Here is a 19,897-nt window from a genome sequence, read left to right as displayed (position 1 = left end):
AACCCTTGCCCCTGTTAAGGCCGTAACAAAGATTTCTGAAAAGATAAGTCACTTTTCAACATGCCAGTGTCATCCTATGCAGATCTACTAAAAATCTAACCCAGGTCTATTCAATGGAGTTTATTCCTAGGACAGTGTATTTAGAATCCCACTCTTACATATTCAAATCTGCCTTGAGTGTTCTGTAAGACAGATAAACCATAAATAAATAAGATGGGAAAAAAGTTAACTCAGCCTAGATTTAATAACTACTTTAGATGATGCAACCACAAATAGAAGATTCAGTTCAAGTTTCCTTGTTAAAACCCACTTTTGTGAATAGACTTAAAAATATTTGAAGAGGGTTCAGCCATGTGTATTAACTATGTGGTTGACAGTATGGAACTCAAAATATTCCACATAACAGTGGAATAAAATAGACATTGCCTTACTTTCTGTACCTACCTTATTTCTTAGGGAGAATCCCCTCAGCACCTGCCACTTGCTTTTTATTTCAATCAGTTGCCTTGCAGCTTTGCTTTTAAAAAACAGGGTTATGGCTATTAGTATTTAATGCCATGGCTACTGATGTGGGTGTCCTGCTCATCTCCACTATTATTTCAGTATTTGACCTCTTCAAAATGCAATTTCAAATGGCTATACTAAAGTCACATTTCTTTATGCAATATATGCAGTTACTTTGCAATCTACACATCAGAGACTATTAATTTTCAGACAAAAACATTCCTTAAAAGTATACTTTCAAACAAAATGTGCTAAGCATTTCATTTTACCCTGTACACTTTCCCTACTATTTCTTCTTTCTCTTCCCTGGCAACCCCCATTTTCCCTCCCCTTTTCTAACTTACCTCTCTCCTACCTACTGAGCAGCCAACCTGCATGTATCTGTCCCACTGTGATCAGGTTTCTCTTGTTCCTTCTGACTTCCAGATTGTCACCAGAAAAGCCCAGGCCCAGTTGTGCAGATACCCCTGGCAACTGCCAGAAGATGGGGGATGCAGGGTGTCTTCCTATGGGCATGATGACATCACTTCATTACTGCTGATGAGAAAGATGTTTCAGTATTTGAATAAAAATTATATGGTAGAAGCTGTTTTTACCAGAGTTTTTTGCCAGATACCACAGAATCTCCCTTGTTGTTGACATGATGAAGTCACTTCTGGAAGTGACATCATTGCACTGGTGACTTTAAGGTCTAGGGCTCATTTTATGCCTGGTGAAATTCCCACCGGCCAGCTGGATAGCACCAGTGGGAGGAGCCCGAAGTCCATCCTATGGTTTTGCTTTCAGAAACCACGACTTTGAAGTTTCAGCAATATTGTCATGGTGGTCTAGCAACTTCCAATATGGCCACTCAGAGGCCAGTGGGCATTCTTTTCTTAAAGCTCTAGGCATCATCATCGTTGTCGTCATCGTCGTTGTCATCGTTGTTGTTGTTGTTGTTGTTGTCCACCAATGCTGCCTCATATCTCATTGAAAAGAAGGGGCAAGGGCAAACAGATCCACAGCCATAATACTATGAATGCACCTTTTCAGAGCTAGGTCAAACCTTCTACATTCACTCAGAGCTGGTTAATGTTTTTGTCCATGTTTTTAGCTTTGATAGTCTGCTGCAGCACAAGGTTGGATAATTGGATCACTTTTATTATTTTCTCTGATTTTAGACTTTGGCGCTTTTATTTTATTACTTCTGTGTTGTGCATTATAATTGTTAGAACTTGTTGCTATTTTAGTAACTTAATTTTATCCCATGCTAATTTATTTTATGCAATTACATTTCAGTTTGCTTTATACAGATATAGATATGTTTGATGTAAAATATGAGGCCACTAAGACTAACAAAGCAGAAATGGAAGTAACAAAACAATCCTAGAGTTGGAAGAGACCCCAAGGGCCATCAAATCCAACTCCCTGCAATGCAGGAATACAAAATCAAAGTGCTCCTGACAGATAGAGATGGTCATCGAGCTTCTCTTTAAAAACCTCCAAGGAAGGAGACTCCACCACACCCTGAGGTAGTGCATTCCACTGCCAAAAAGCCCTTACTTTTAGGAAGTTTTTCCTGATGTTTAGGTGGAATCTCTTTTCCTTCACCTTGAACCCATTACTCCTGGTCCTATCTCTGGAGCAGCAGAAAACAAGCTTGCTCCCTCACCAACATGACATCCCTTCAAATATCTAAACATGCCTATCATGTCACCTCTTAGCCTTCTCTTCGCAAAACTAAACATACCCAGATCCCTAAGTCTCTCTTCATAGGGCATGGATTCCAGACCTTTGACCATTTTGGTTGCCGTCCTCTGGACCTGTCAATATCCTTCTTGAATTGCAGTGCCCAGAGCTGTACACAATATTCCAGGTGAGGTCTAACCAATGCAGAATAGAGAGGTACAATTATATCCCTTTATCTAGACACTATACTGCTATTGATACAGCCCAAAATCGCATTGGCTTTCTTGGCCACCGCATCACACTGCTGACTCCTGTTCAGTTTGTGGTCTACTAAAACTCCCAGATCATGTAGTGCTGTCAAGCCAGGTGCTACCCATCCTATATCTGTGTATTTCATTTTTTCTCCTGAAGTGTAGCATCTTACATTTATCTCTGTTGAAATGCATTTTGTTTGTTCTGGCCCAGCTCTCTAATCTGTCCATGTCATTTTGAATTTTTACTCTGTCCTCTGAGGTATTAGTTACCCCTCCTAATTTGGTGTCATCTGCAAATTTGATTAGCATGCCCTCTATTCCATCATCCAAGTAGTTGATAAAAATATTGAATAGCACTGGGCCCAGGATAGAATCCTGTGGCATCCCACTAGTCACTTCTGTCCAGTGTGAAGATGAGCCATTAATGAGCACCCTTTGAGTTTGGTCAGTCAACCAATTACAAATCCATCTAATTGTCCACATTTCACTAGTTTACTTGCAAGAATATTATGGTAGTATGCTATGTCCACAGCATTTCTTTCATCTACAAAGCTTGTCACTCTATCAAAAAAAGAGAAGATTAGTCTGGCATGACTTGTTTTTCAGAAACCCATGCTGACTTTTTGCGATCACAATATTCCCTTCTATGTGCTGGCAGACTGTCTGTTTAATTGGTTCTGGTGGGTTTTCCGGGCTGTGTGGCTGTGGTCTGGTGGATCTTCTTCCTAACGTTTCGCCTGCATCTGTGGCTGACATCTTCAGTGGTGTATCACAGAGGGAAGTCTGTTACACACTGTGTAACACACCGATGCAGGCAAAACATTAGGAACAAGATCCACCAGACCATGGCCACACAGCCCAGAAAACCCACCAGAACCAGTTGAATCTGGCCATGAAAGCGTCTGTTTAATGATCTGCTCCAGAATCTTCCCTGGTATTGATGTCAGGCTAACTGGTCAGTAATTATTAGGGTTCTCTTTACCCCCCTTTTTGAAGATAGGGTTAGGGTTAGTCCTCCTGCAGTCTGCTGGGACTTCTCCTCCAGGAGTTCTCAAAGACTATAGCAAGTGGTTCTGAGATTACTTCTGCCAGTTCTTTTAATACCCTGGGATGTAGTTCATCAGGCCCTGGAGATTTGAATTCATTTAAAGTAGCCAGGTGTTCCTACACTAACTCATTATTTATTCTGGGATGAATTTCTCCTATGTATCTTCTGTTTCATTTTCTCCTGGGTGAGCACCTTTTCCTTTTTGGGAAAAGACTGAGGCAAAGAAAGTGTTGAGTAGTTCTGCCTTTTCTCTATCCCCTGTATTTTGCCATCTTCTCCATACAGTGACTTTATCCTATCATTTTTCTATGCTATGGACATAACAAAAAAAGCATTTTTGTTGTTTTTAACCTCTCTGGCAAGCCTCAGGTCATTGTGAGCTTTAGCTTTTCTGACTTTTCCCCTACACAACCTGGTTATTTGTTTTAATTCCTCTTTGGTGATTTCCCTCCCTTTCCCATTTCTTGTACATGTCCTTTTTAAATCTTAGCTCAGTTGAAAGTTATTTAGACAGCCATTCTGGTTTCCTTAGACACCTCCCATTTTTCCTCCTCATTGGAACTGTTTGAAATTGTGCACTCAAGATCTCACTTTTAAGAAGCTCCCAACCATCATGTACTCCCTTCTCTTTTAGTATTTTTGACCACGGGATTGCACCCAGTAAATTCTTAACCTTATTGAAATCTGCTATCTTAAAATCTAAAATGTATTACTATGCTTAGCACCCCGTTCCCACTGTATAACAAACTCCTGGATAACATGATCACTCCCACCTTAGGATCCTACCACTTCCACCCCACTAATCAGGTCATCATTACTGGTTAGGAGCAGTTCTAAAATAGCTGTTCTCGTTGTTGCTTCTTCCACCTTCTGAACCATCAAACTGTTTGCAAGGCAAGTGAAGAATTTGTTGGACCTGATTGTCATGGAAGAGTTTGACTCCCAACAAATATCTGGTTAAGTGAAATCTCCCATGACTACTACTTTTTTCTTTTCTGATTGTTTGGTCATCTGTTCCAAGAATGCATCATTCATCTCTTCAGATTGGCAACACAATGAGATTAGTGTTGTTTCTCCCCCCTTAATTTTTACTTAAATACTCTCAACCTGACTTGCAGGATTTAAGTCATGGACCTGCTCACAGCTGTAATAATCTTTTACATATAATGCTACTCCTACTTTCCTATTTGATCTGTTTCTCTGAAATAGGTTATACCCTTCAATTTTTATGTCCCAATCATGAGACTCATCCCACCAGGTTTCAGTGATGCCTATAATATTTTTTTTCTATGCGAAATTATTCCAATCTGAGCACATTGAAATGAGTGGACTTGGAATGAATGAAAGTAACTCTCCTTAGGGTTGCATTGTTAAATATATCGAGACAGTGTCAGTATACTGAAACAATTCTTTCTTTTCTTTGCATGAACCCCCGAATCTGTTTGGTACCCCAATCCTAAATCTTCTTTGGATATTAAAAGAAGTGATGTTAGTAAATAAAAAAAAACTTATGTCCACTTTCACAATTTATGCTCCTGGAACTAATTTGAAAGCTGTGCATACTTGCTTGGGTAGAGATGTGTAGTTTCTGTTGTGGGGACAGAACATGTATCGATTCATACAGAAATACATTTTCCCACCCACCCACCCGAAGGTTGTATATGAAGTTTGGAAATGGGGGAAGAAGAAGCAGAGTACTGATTGTTTTAGATACCTTTGAGATATAGATCTTAACTTGGAATTGTTCTGAATGGTTACTATACTCAAGATAATAAGTCTGTAATTTAGATTCAAATACTTACATAGTTTATTTTGGTCCTTGCCACCAAATATTAATCTTTATTTTCAAGAATGTATCTCATTTAGATACTCATATGATTCTTTCTTCTATTATTATACGTTTACCACCTCAATAGTTTAGAATTAGAACAGCTCTAAAGGAGCTCTATTTCAGGACATGTACTTTCACACAATAAACTGTTTTTTAATCAGCACTCCATTCAGTATGTTAATTGCAAATAAGCTTGGTGGAGAACATTCTAATCTTATTTTGTGTGAAGCAGATATTGGTCTGCTAGTTTGTATCTGCTCAGCAACATACCCCTTTGAAATATACAATCTATACAATGTTAGAAGAAAACTAGAAAAGCTAAAATGATAACATAGAATAAGTTCCGATGGGGAGATGTGCAAGTAGGAAAAAAACATGTAACATGATTTCCTCTACTGTATTGTTGAAGGTTTCCTCAGCCATAATCATTTTCTGGGCAGTGTGGCCATGGTTTGGTAGTTTTAACTCCTAACATTTAGCTCATATCTAAGACTGGCATATTTAGAGGTATAAAACAACCACAAGACTCGCGTTGCACCCAACTGCTATTTATAGCATACCATGTGATACAAATAACCATGATATAATAAGTGCAATAACATAATAATTCTGTTACTATAGGGGTTCAAAAAATACCAATGTTACAAGTCCTTCTCAAGGTAACAGTTTCAATATCACAAGTCTTTCTTAAAGAAGCAGTGTCTTTTGGAGCCTTATAAACAACCAGTCTTTTTAGATGTCTTGAGAGCCATGAAGGTCCGTCTTGAACAGAATATGTGTTAATATGCCGTTTTCGATAATGATCTTCTTCTCTCATTTGTTAATCAGCCATCCCAGGGGTATCAATTCCAAGTGAGTCTTTCACATCTCTACAGCACCCCATTTAGGCTTCCTATCCTTTATTTAGAGGTATGTCAGGGTAACAGCCCCATCCAGAAGTGGGGCAAAAAAGGTTGAGGGAGAAGTGTGACCTTGTGCTGGTGTGTTTGCCCTCTTGACAGAGGAGGCAGACTTGCTGGTGGCTGCCTGCTGCTCAGTCACCCTGCTATAAAATCAGAAGTCCAGACTGTGGTGGGGCTGCACTGGTGTCCTTATTGGACACCAGAGAGGGGTGGGGAGCATGGTGTTCCCACAGTTGGAGTTGACATTTATCAGTTTCTACCTGGGATTTAGAGTTGGGAGAATTGTGCCCTGGCTCTTGGATGTATGCCACCCTTTGGATGGCATAAGCCCAGTGAACCCTATGGAGGGCTTTCAGGCAGTGGGATGTATGTGTGTTGCATTTCTTGCTCCCTGTTCTATCAGAAAGCCCTTTTGGAGGTGGTGGGGTGGTGCCACAATGGCATTACATTCCACTGCCAAGGGCATTGGATGGGGCTGCAAGATGTGGCATGAAAAGAAACATATTTTACCATGACATATCTCTGAAGATACCTACTATAGATGTGGGCAAAAACTACCAGATCACAGCCACACAGCCTGAAAAACCCACAACAACTACGGTAGTTTTCTCTACTGTTTATGTGGTACAACTGCAGAAGACACATGGTGGTTGCAGTTGATCAGCAGTACGTGCAACTTGCTTACACAGCCATCCATATCCCATTTCACATTTTTTGAATTGCAGGTTGAGCTTTTATAGCAGATTCAGTCACTACTTGTACCCCTAAAGCAAAAGTCAACCTGTAAATCTACCTAGCCTCATTAAAAATGTGGTTAATTTTTCCTGCCTACTCACATCTCTTCCCTAGTATTTAAAATATCTGAAAAGCTGTAAGATTGTAGCAAATAAATTGAAATAATAGTTCTCAGTTCTTAACATTGAGACTAATTACAGTATTTGAAGGTATCAATAAATGCTATTACTCACTAAGAGACAACTCAATAATAGTTCTTCTGAATAGATTTTTCATTTTCTTTCTATAGAAACATCTGTCTTTATTTTGTGCACCTGAAATGTGCATGTTTCCGTTTCCTCTTGACATAATTATTTGGTTACATATCCTGTCTATAATTCACTTCTTAACTATGTTATGATCTTACAGTGTGCATTCTCAATGTAGTGTGCCCAGTCAGTAACATGAAAATATCACTATCCATTCACTACACTACATATTATGGTTACCCTTCAAATGATAAATTAGACTATGATTAAAGAAGCATTATTAAATTTTATACTTTAAAATACCTAGTTTTTCATGCACATATTTCATAATATAGAAGAACAAAAAGGAAGGACACAGTGCACATGTAGTTCAACAGTGCACAAACATGTGCATCAACTTCCACAAGGGATGTATATGAGATAACACATGTGGTATGAAATGACACATATGTGTTACTAGGTTGTATGTTTTTGTGTTCACTGTATCAGAATGTTGAGAATGGCTGTGATGCACCACCAACCAAGTTCTAAACATGGTGGAAAGCTTGTTGCATCTTCTTGGAATCCAGATAGCCAAGCCCAGGACGGAAACCAACCCGTCTGTTTATGTTTCTTCAGGAGATGTTGCAGACCTAAGTTATGACCTTAAGAATCCTATCCCAGGAGTAAGCATCTCATGCAGGATTCAACAGAATTTTTTTTTCCAAACAGCAAATTACATTTTTTTTAAAAAAAATAGCAAAACTGAAAAAGAGAGAAAAAAGTAGAGTTATGCTATGCTATTTCAAGAACAGCATTGTTCTTATGACTACCATTAATCATTATGCGCTGAAAGAGCAGAGTAATGGTTGACCATAGGACCTCAGATTTTTCTTTCACACCAGCCCTTCTAGGATGCAATCCTGAGCCCTCTTAATTCAAACAACTCCCACCAAAATCAAAGACTTGATTCCACATATTCAGGATTGGGCTATTTGTGCACGATTTATTGTGTTGTGCCACCCTGTGGAGTCTGTCTGTAATTTCAACAACAGCTTGAATTATTTTTGCCCTCATTTCTATGCTTTGACAGATGCTGTAATGTGTTTTTTCATGCCTTCTTGATGCTGCCTATGACAGGATTTCCTGATGGTGAGTTGTGCGTTGTTACACACTGTACGCTGGAATAGATTAAACAAACTTAAATAGCACATGTTCAAAATCATTATTACTAATTGAGACTAAAACCCAAATTCTTCTGCATGTTACATATGTTTTCATTCATCACTTGGCTGGAATTTTGATTATGAGTAATGAGGAACTGAAACAGTCAGATGACCTGAAAAGACAGTTGGTACAAACTCCCTTCAAGATTATACTAAGAAAGCTTTCAGAGCTATGCTAATATTGTGTACACGGCTATATTTTCAGTCTTGAGAGTTTAACAATCCCATCTGTCTTGCAGAAAATTTCTGAATCTGATGGGTAACTTTATTTATTTAATTTATTTATTAAACTTTTATACCGCCCCATCCTCTAGGGGCTCTTTTTCAAACTTCTTTTTCAAACAACATGGAAGTTCTTTTTCAAGCATCATGGAAGTTTTGCCTCATATCAAGTAAATGTCAAAAATGCCAGGATTACAATGATGAAATTATTTCAATTTATTTTTGTTGTTATTTCTGGTTGGATGTTGATCCTAGCATCTGCATTCAGCAAAAGTTAAGATAGCTGAATAGAAGTATCAGGTAAAATTTTATATAGACTAACACTGGCCATCCAAACAATTATGGAAGCTCTATGGACAAACAGGACACAATAATAGTCATAACATATTGTTTGCCTCAATTCTTGGCCATCAAGAAATGTTTCCACCATAGAGATTCCAGTTGGTTCATCATAGCTTGGCTAACTGAAAAATAATTCAACAACTTCATGGATAGGTTTGCATCCAATGGTAAGCCTGTATTCCATGAATTTAATCCTTTTGTATTAGAATATATAAGATAAATATCATTGCCTCATACTGTAATAACAAATAAGACAACTGCAGGAGCAATAGAATCCCTTATATTACCTTAACATCTTTTCTTTGTCACTGAGTAATCAAAGAAAAAGAAGAAAAATATATAGGGTATCTAGGAAGCTGAAATGTGCAGTTGTTTGTTACAGGCAAAATGTAGATTTCTTTTTGATGTAGTATAATCCTCTTTGTTGAGATGGTCCATTTCTCTTAAATAATTCTCTTATTAGAAATATTGAAATTTACTGTATTTTAACAGCATTTTAATTGACTTTATTGTATTTTATTGTGCTGTAAACTGCATCATCTATCTATCTATCTATCTATCTATCTATCTATCTATCTATCTATCTATCTATCTATCTATCTATCTATCTATCTATCTATCTATCTATCTATCTATCTATCTATCTATCTATCTATCTATCTATCTATCTATCTATCTATCTATCTATCTATCTATCTATCTATCTATCTATCTATCTATCTATCTATCTTCGTCGTCGTCGTCGTCGTCGTCATCTCAGCTAAAGAAAGTCCACAAGGCCGTTTACAGCATAATAAAATACAATAGAAAGCCAATAACATTCTGTTAAAATATAGTAAAATTCAATATTTCTATTAAGACAGAATTATTTAAGAGAAATTGTAACCCACAGATGCTATTTTTTAATTTAGATTTTTAATTTAGAAAAACCTAGAGTTTTTCTCATGTTTGTAGAATGATTTGCTCTGTATGTTCATGTTCCTAATCTGTGGATTTAAGTATTCACAGATAGGTCCATGCTAAACAGTAGATATTGTTTAGATATTTAGGTATTGTCAATTCATGGTGTGTAGAAAGTAAACTTTTTTACCCAGTCTCAAATTGTTTGAACTGGGAAGACATTCAATGAAAATGATGGGAGATAGAATCAGGATGGAAAATGAAGATCTTCTTATAAAATATAATTAACCTGGGGGACTTAGTGCTGCAGGTTGTGGCAATAGTCACTAGATTACATGGCTTTAAAAGCGGTAAGAATAATTCATAGAGGACAGGTCTATCAATAGATATTAGTTATTATGGCTGATTGGAGCCTCCATCTTTGCAGACACAGTACACTTCTGAATGTCAGTTGCTTGGAGATAACAGCTGGGATGCCAGGCCTTCTGCCTCTGCTGCTGAACTTTCAAGGCACCTGATTAGCCACTATGAGAAATAGGATTCTAGATTAGATGGACCAGTGGTCTGATCCAGCTGGGGTTTTTTATCACATTCCTATAAGTCTTACTTTGCACATTTATTGGTGGCTAGGTGAAGGGGAATTCTAAATCTCAGAGGTTTGTTCAGCTAGGAATGAGATAAGACTGAGAACAGATCCAAATAGGACCCAGAGATATGTCCTGTATAGATTTTATTGCAACTTTACAATTACAAGAAAGAGAATCTCAATACCGGGGGGGAAATACACGACAGGTCTTTCAAAGCAAATACAGAAACTTAAGGTTTTATATGAAATTAACAGATTACATCAGTAATAGGTAAATCAAACCCAGCCTCTAGAGCCTGGTGATAGATTAAATATTAATGGATGAATTCTTTATATAAGCTTATTTGTTTTAGCCATAACCTCTTTAAATTATTATGACATATTTCTGACAGCCCAATCCAAAGGGTGCCAGGACTGATGCAGCTGCTGCACCACTGCACCACCTCCTAAAGACTTCCAGGTGGCATGATGAGACAGTGAGGCTCAGGAATTTTCCTGCAGCCTCAAATGCCCCTATAAACAACATTCCAGGCCCCAGATGCTGGATGGAAGCCAATTAAGGTCTGCTCTACCTCCAAGAACACCCCTGGAATGCCCATAGGCACAAGACATCCTCCTGGGTGCCAATGTAGCTCTGAGGGCCAGTCTCCATCCCAGGTTGGGCGTCTCCAAAGTCCATGGCCCCTGTCCGCTTCCCACTTTGCGCATCCCACTGCTCCACAAACCCATTTGTCTCCCCTTTGGATTGGGCTGCCTGAGTCAAATTGCCTGTAAGCAGGGACAAAGTGTTTTCCTCTAAAGAGCATCTGTTTACCTGGTTGAATCAGTAACTCTAAGCAAGTACTGATTCAACACCTGGTTGAATTAGTAACTCTAAGCAAATACTATCTCTGCCACAGCAGCAAATATATTCCTGTATGAACAGGCAGTTAAGACAGACATGGCTTCTGTCTAGCTAGGTGAGACACAGGCCTGCTTACTGTATATTAGCAATTTACTTGTTAATTTCTGCTTCATAGTTAGTATTGAATTTGATTCAAATGGTGGTAAATTAGTTGCATCTTTTTTACATGCTTTCTGGTGTTCAAAGAACAAACTTTCCTCTATTATTTCCAAACAAGTTCATTGCCTTTTCCTTTTTTAAAAAAAAGAACAATAATTGATATTCATAAGGAGAAAGAGCATTTTTAACAGAACCTGTGTCTCCCTAATAATATGTACTATTGTTCCTTTTTAACAAAAATAGTAAAAGCCAATAGAACTGTTTGGAAATCATCAAACAAAATCTGCTCTTTGAACATCTAATAGAGGTGTTTCTTTAACAGACTATTTCAGAAACACTTGACTTCTAGAAGACAATTTTAACTAAAGAAAATGTGTGCAGGACCTTTTGGCTGAGCAGTATTCCAATATTAACAGACTGAGTTTTAATCGTAGTCTGGAGAGATGGGCAGTCTGTAACACAACACCGTTGTCTGAAAGAAGCAAATGCTTTGTTGTAATACCTGTACTTGTGTGTAACATGAGAGGTTTTGCGTCAGACAGTAATGTTTCAGGTAATAAAATATTTACTAACAACCTATTGGCCATATGTCACAGAGTTTGCATGGTGACAGACTTGGCAGTCGTCACCTTTCCAAGATGGTTCTGTTGAATCTACTGGGCTATGAGGTTGCACACAGCCATTTCAGAGTGTCCCAGGACCGGTCTTGAAATTAGTGTCAATATTGTTTATCTACTCCATACAATTGTTTGAGTTTTTCAAAGAGTCTAACTTTTTGTCTTAGCATCATGAAAAATCAGCAACATTATTTAAAGGCTGTTTAACGGACTGTGTTTGTACAGCATGGTCGTCATCTTTAAGCGCAGACACACCTTGCATGTGAGAAAGGCATTAGTCATAAACATCACAGTGCTTTAAGTGCTTGTTCATGACGGCTTCCTGCTCTTAGTTTAGTATTTCATATGAAACCAGAAGCACAAGACATATCCCAGAAAATGATGGATGTTTTCTCTCCTCAACCTCAGCTTATACTGGTTGTTTAATGAATTCTGCCTGGTATATATGCAGAGACGTAGTTAAGGGGGGGTGTCTCGGGTTTAAACCCTCCTATTGCATGTCTGGTGGGGTGTGGGCATGCACCCACACAGGCACAGCCCGCATCGCACGCTTGCAAGCTGCAAGCCAGCCGGAGCCCAGGAAAGAAAGTCTCACCTCTTGCAAGACTGCTTCATAAGAGGTGAGACTTTCTTTCCCTGCTCTGACTGGCTAGCAGACTGTAGGCAGGGCTTGGGAAGACTTTCTCGATCTCGCTTCCACTCTCTTGCTTTCCTCTGCAGAAGTGTTCTCGACACAAGCCCCGTTGCACCAGAACAGGTGGGAAGCGAATGCATCGGTCATTTGATCGCAGCTGCAAGACATCAGCTGGGGATGGGGAGCGGGAGGGAGGGAGGGATGTTTCCAGGGCAAGATTTTGCACCAGGGTGATTCCACACTGAATAATATCCCTAGACATGTCAGACAGCGCAAGTGGAAAGAGGAAGGATGTCAGAAGGGAGACCAAAATGAAATAGGCAGGTCTGAACTCGAGAAGCTTTCACCATCACCCCTTCTCTTCCCTACTCCCCCCCCCCCAACAATGTGAAGAGGAAATTGGAATTCTGACATTTACTGCTAACACCTGCTGAGGTTTTAATGTTTGTGTTATCTCTGTTTGGCACTTTTCTCAGACTGACCCGACCTGGCATGTGAATCTGTCTGAGTGGGCCAGGCTGGAGTTCTCTTGAAGTCTTTCTGTACTTTGATAATCAGTTCTCACAAGGACTCTGAATGAATCTAGCCATTTTAATAAAGATCTTTCTGTTTTCCAAGAAGATTCTATTGTATGGACTCAGTTTGTTACATTTTATGTGCAATCTCTGCCAGCTTACTGTTCAAGATTGTACTCTTTTACTCAAGGATGCCTTTGTCTGAATTGATAAATTCAAAGGAGGACTTTATGGGGGCCGCAACCTTGCATAATCAGTCCTCTGCTCAGTTTCCCATGCAAATGGGCATGTCTGATGAAAGGTTCCCGTGGTGGGGTCTGTCTTCCAATTCGTTTCAAGGACCCTACACTTCTGGAGTTTCGGGGCCTCCGGCTAATTAGCCTCTTGTGGATTACAAACTTCTGTGGAGGTTTGCCAACTTGCACCACAACCCCAGAGGGTGGGCTGCCATGGACAGAGCGCCTACACAAACCAGCTTTTCTGGAGCCCGTGGTCTACTAGATTACAAACCAGCTGGGACTTGTTGGTTGGCTCCAAAAGTTGACCTGTCCACTGTGAGGTCCGAGTTCCTCACCCTAGATCAGTTTGTTACACTCCATTTGCATCTACAAGAAGGATGCAAGCTGGGAGGTTTTTTGCTGGGAGGTTTTTGACCTTTGCCTATAATGTCAGCCTTAAGGGGGGTGGCACAGCTGCTGGGTAACATTTGGGGAAAGGGCAGAAGGGGACAGGGAAGAGAGGCTGAAGTGGATGAGGAAGAAGAGGTCACATGGGGGGGCAGGATCTCAGAGCTGTAGTGCCAAATGTTTAGTCCCATTTCCCCTTTGAAATCCTTCCTCATTTTATTGATTCAATATGATTTTGGGTGCTTATGAGTTAGGGTTAGAGTTTTCAGGGTTTCCCTGTTTTCAAAAGCATGAGAGCAAGTTGTTAGTCTTCAAGACAGAAGCACTGTATTTGAAAATGAGCAGTAGTTGCTGTTACTGAAATGGGGAACCTCTGGAATGATTTTTTAAAAAAGGAAAACTTGGGACAATCTTGTGCTTGAAGTCTTCCGTGATCTGGCCGTTGTGGGTTTTTCAGGCTGTGTAGCTGCAGTCTGGTGGGTTTTACTCCTAATATTTCTCTAGTCTGGCATCTATGACTGGCATCTTCAGAGGCATGTCATGGTAAGATGTGTTTCCCTCCACTGCAGTGTGGAGTGATTGTATGGTGGGGTATATGTTTTGTCCATTTGCATGCATCTGGGTGGAATTCAATTGCATCTGCAAATACAGATGGGACTGCAATTGAACTTCACCCAGACCCATGCTCCACACTGTACCACGGAGGCCCCTTCCGCACATTCAGAATAATGCACTTTCAATGCACTGTGAAGCTGGATTTTACTGTGCAAAATCCACTTTCAAATAGTTGCATTATTCTGCCTGTGTGGCAGGAGCCGGAGAGACACGCATCTTATCTTGACATGCCTCTGAAGATGCCAGCCATACATGTAGGCAAAACATTAGGAGCAAAAGCTATCAGACTACAGCCACACAGCTCAGAAACCCACAATAGCCAGATCCCAGAAGATTCCAAGCACAGGATTGCCCCAAGTTTTCCTTTGTTTTTTAAAAAAATCATTCCTGAGGTCCCCCAGAGCTGGAGCCCAGGAAAGAAAGTGTCACCTCTCGTGAAGCAGTCTCGTGAGAGGCGAGACTTTCTTTCCTGGGTTCCGGCTGGCTTGCAGGCTGGGGGTGGGGCTTGGGGAGGTGGGACCCTGCCCCAGGTGTGGGTGGGGGCATGGCCCCATCCCCTGAGCCCTGCCCCCGAACCCACCCCATAAAAATTATACATATGTCCCTGTTTATATGCACCTCTTGAGCCAGAAGCAAAAGCTGAGTTCAAATGCCAGTGTTTCCTTTATTTGGCTTAATTCTTTTCTGCTTAAGTTCTCACCTAGGAAACCTAGAATACCAGTTTGGAACATCTTGCTAAATTACTGTCACACCTGAGCTGCATGTATCCAAATATTTCAATTAAAAACTTTCATACATATATTTGTCACAGGCATTCCATGGAGTTGGAAGTCAATGTATCTGGCTTAATTCCTGGCTATTTTTCTGGAGGCAATTCAGTAATCACTTTGCTATGTTTAGCCTGTCATGATTCCCTGGTATTTAAGAATATTGCAATAAGCAGGATCCATCAGTCATCATCCCTGCAAATGGATTCTTGAAGTTTTCTACTTTCTGTCAGATACTCCTGTGCACTGGAAAACTACTCAGGGGTCCAGCTTCCCCAGTCTATAAATATTTCAGCAGAGGTTAATCATCTGGTTTATAGAGATGCCAGTTCAAAATTTCAGTTAAATAGCAGTTCAATGGGAAATAGTAATACTGTATTATCTTCATTTGCTTTTTTGGTTTGTTTTGACAGCTACAGATGTTACCTAGCCCTATAGCCAGAAATGTATAATGAGGGGAGAATAATATTACAGTTGTGGTTGTTGCCTTTTCCCTAGCACTCTGAACCCTCAGGTTCATGGTAGTGGGCTGATAATGTCATAACAAAGGACCGCTGGTATTACAACAAACAGCAGAAATAATGATAGCGCTTTCACTGGCTATTTGATAGTGTGCTACACGGTATAATTGGGCGTGTGTTATCATCAAAAATATACAAAATAAAAAAGTAACATGGATATTAACTATGGGGTAAATCTCAAATGTAGTTGAGCTAAATTATTAGTTAGTGCTAAATTATTGCCTCTTTTCCTCAATTTTCATGTGTAGTACTGTTTCCCACCAACAAAATAAGCCCTTTTAATTGACTGCCTGAACTGTCAGTTTGATCCTCTGGGGCCCATAGAATTAGTCCCAACCCAGGGGCAGGGGTATTGTCAATTTGAAATAACAACAAGTTCTGATGTATTACAAGGTTAAGTTTTATTTGTTTATTAAAACTTTTATCCCCCCCCTTCCTCATAGCTCAAGTCAGCTTACAATAGTACCTTAAAATAAAATACATTAAAATCAAAATAAAATGACAAGCCTCAAATCTCTCTGTCCCTCCCCCTCTTAAAAGAGGCCTCCTAAACTGCAATCCTGAAGCCTGACCTTAAAGGGATTAGGACTGCAACCAATCCTATACAGACATAAAGTATACTGGCATATTGTTGGACTTTTTAACTTAATAAATTTAGCAGAGTAGCAGAAGAAGAGACCAATAGACAGTTGCTCTTTTTAAAAAATGTTTACTATCTATTAGGAAAGGTTTACATGGAAGAAAAATAAAGAACAGCTTTCTATTCTAGCTCTAACTTGGTTACACAGTTTTGCACCATATGATCCCACATGGTGCCTACCTAGCAAGGCAATAGGTTTTACCTCGTGTGATTAAAACGAAGAAACATACTTCACTTTATAACTTCTGTCTACATGACTAGTCTCACGTAGGCAATCATGGGGTAAGGTGACCAATAGCTTAATCAATGGACTGGCCATAAAACTGTGATCTCAGTAGCTAATTAGCATGCACACAGTTAACTCCTTCATGTCTGAATTGTGACAGACACCTGCAAATACCAACACATATCTATAGGTATCCCAGCCTTCAATAAATGCAAACCCAGCACTAGCTTTTGAGGATGAAGTCTGCAATTTTTAACCACATGGAATATAATACCCCTGCCCCTAACCCCCCCTCCCCAGATGGCTCTGGGATAGCAACAAGCAAGGAGTGAAGGCAGTAGCTTCTGCTGGGGATGCATCTGATGACAGGCTGACCTGAATGGTTACAGATTTTAACAGAAAATGTTGTGTCATTTATCCATGAGAAAGAAGTTACAGAAAATGAACAGTTCTTTAGAAGGCTAGAAAACCCAGCATGTCTTCATTATAATGATGTTTAATAATCTTTTAAACATTAGCTAAAAGCACTTCTTGTGACTTTAAGGAAATATGAATCCCAATTTAAAGAACACAAAGGACATCCAGGCTCACAGAGCTTAGTGGTTTAGCGTATAAATGTTGTTCAAAGTGTGCAGAGACTACAATTATGTTCTTGGCTCTTCAGAACTGAGGCACAGGGGTGGCAGCCTGAAACATAAAGGGCTTAGGTCAGAATCAAGGCAATTCTGCGTTCTGGGTGGTACCTGCCAGAAGTAAAGAGAAGGTTAGCTTCTTTAAAAAGCATAATGTTGCAACTTATACTGCTGAGATCCTTACAGTGCAATCCTATGTAAAGTTTCAACCTTCTGAAACCATTGATTGCAATGGAATGAGAAGGGTATAACACTGCACTGGACTTCACAACTAGTATGGCAACTCCCAACTCAAAATTAAGTAGATCTCAACTGGTATCTTCAGATTTCATGTTCTATATTTGTCTATGGATTCTAGCTATTACATGGAGCACTGTTGCTTGATAGAACTGAAGAAATCTACTCAGATACTTCACCTGAGCCTAAGCCTTGAAATTCACCCCACAAGTTTGCTGGGAGTCTAATTACATAATCTTAATCTCTCTCTCACTCTCTTTCACACACACACACACACACTCACACACAAACACAAAAATATGTCTGAGGCAATAAAAATAATTTAAATAGAACTAATTAAATATCTCAGTTTCACACATCCATGTTTACCCACAATACTAATTTGGAGATTCTTTCTTGAATGAAACGTGCCAAAATAATGAAGGTTCAGGATGATTAATAAATCAAAGGATTCTTTGGTGCATGCTTAGTGGATGTTGACTTCTTTTTGCTAGAATCTGAGATCACCTATTATTATTATTATTATTATTATTATTATTATTATTATTATTATTATTATTATTATTATTATTATTATTATTATTATTATTATTATTATTATTATTATTATTAATTGAATTTAATATACCGCCCTATCCCCGAAGGGCAACATTATCTAGGCAATATTATCTAGGCAACATTAAGTGATGATGCAATATGTCTGCAGTTAGAAGCAAGTGAAATTTACAAGAAAATTGCTTTTGTTGGATGAAATTGACAAGGAACAGCTGCAATGAATTACCACCAATACTTCAGCAGTCTCTTGTCAATTTCTTCCTGCAAAAGCAACTTGCATTGTCAATTTCACTCACTACTAACCGAGGACACATAGTATCTTTGCCTTCACAAATCATTTGGGATGAAATTCCTTTTTGAAAATGGAGGATGGGGGGGGGGAGAAAATGGCTGAAGGGCCAGATGTTTGGAGGGGTGAAAAAAAATAAAGACTTTCAACATGATCAAACGCTCAAGGGAAGCTTGCTGGGAAATAGATTTTTTAAAAGACATTACAGAAAAAGTGCTCAGGAAAACAATAGAAGAAAAATGAAGGAAATATTTTTGGAATCAAACAGAGAGAAAAAGTCTAGAATTAAAAGGGGGGAAAGTAGCATTTTGAGGCAAGAGACATTGTACAGAACTTATGTAGAAAAGGTCATTGTTTGGAAATCATAATGTAGCAACCAAAAAAGAAGGGCAAAACATTCCTGTTTCAATCATTACATTCTGTGGAGCTGTTTGGCACTTTTTTCCATTGGATAGTTCCCCAAATTGGATTTGGGGGTAATCCTAACAGCCATGTCCATATTCTAGTTATGCATTCACTTCTTCCGGAACCACTAAGTTTTGTTTAATTGAGACATTTCTCAGACGTTGGGAAGCAGGGGATTGTTTTAAAAATTATATTTTCATATTTTAAATTTTCTAGTCAATTTGTGAAATAAAGGACAACTTCATTAAGTCTAGAAGTCAAATTTTGCATTTCTGCCAAAGGGGCTTTCATCTTTAGGGTCCTATTTTGATTAATTTCAATAATGAAAGTACAAAATAGGAACATAAAATATCTTAATTTTAATAATGAACAGAGTAAAAATTTCTGAGCCCTAATATGATCTTCCCAAATTGCACTGAGTCACTAATCAGGAAAACAAAAACAAAAAAATTGAATAAGTCGAATGGATTAAACTAACATCTAAGGGGCCTTCCTCATACTCAAATTACTTTTCTGTTGGAAAAAAGAAAGCTTCAAACTTTGATCAGAAGAGTGGGAGGATAAGCATAAGATCCTCCTCAGTGGTCCTCAATATTTTGAGATAAAAGAAAAATGTGTAAATAAGCTATCAGAAGTCTATAAGGTTTCCTGATATTTTACACTGGGGACAATTCTAGCCCATAGATAAAATGCTTGTCAAGCTGCCACATAATATTTATATATTTCTGATTAACTTTGAGAAGAAAGATCATTATAGACACATTGTTAGTAAGGGGGATAAAAGAGCTTTTATGTTAAACCACAGAAATCATGCATTGTGGGACATGTTGAACACTTAACAGAAATTAGGTTTGGAACAGCTGAATGCATATTTAGTCTGTTTACCACTGAAAAAGCGGCATTTGTTCCCACAATGGGATCACAGGCAGCCTTTTTGGAACTGAAACAGGCCATAAGTAAGGAATAAATGACATTTGTAGTGAATGATGTATCTTGTATTTAACAAACATACAATGGTTCTCCCTGGCCAGAACTGTGGTTCCTTTGTGGGGGAGGCCTTGCTGCTTAAAATAATTGATGGGGATTAGTCTGATGTCTCTTTGGCTTCATTGAACCCACATGAACTGCCTAAATTCTTCCTCTTGCACACTGCACACTCTCTTTCTGCTC

Source organism: Sphaerodactylus townsendi, linkage group LG02, assembly GCF_021028975.2.
Source record: "Sphaerodactylus townsendi isolate TG3544 linkage group LG02, MPM_Stown_v2.3, whole genome shotgun sequence".
NCBI classification, from domain to species: domain Eukaryota; kingdom Metazoa; phylum Chordata; class Lepidosauria; order Squamata; family Sphaerodactylidae; genus Sphaerodactylus; species Sphaerodactylus townsendi.
Note: the sequence above shows the minus strand (reverse complement) of the source record.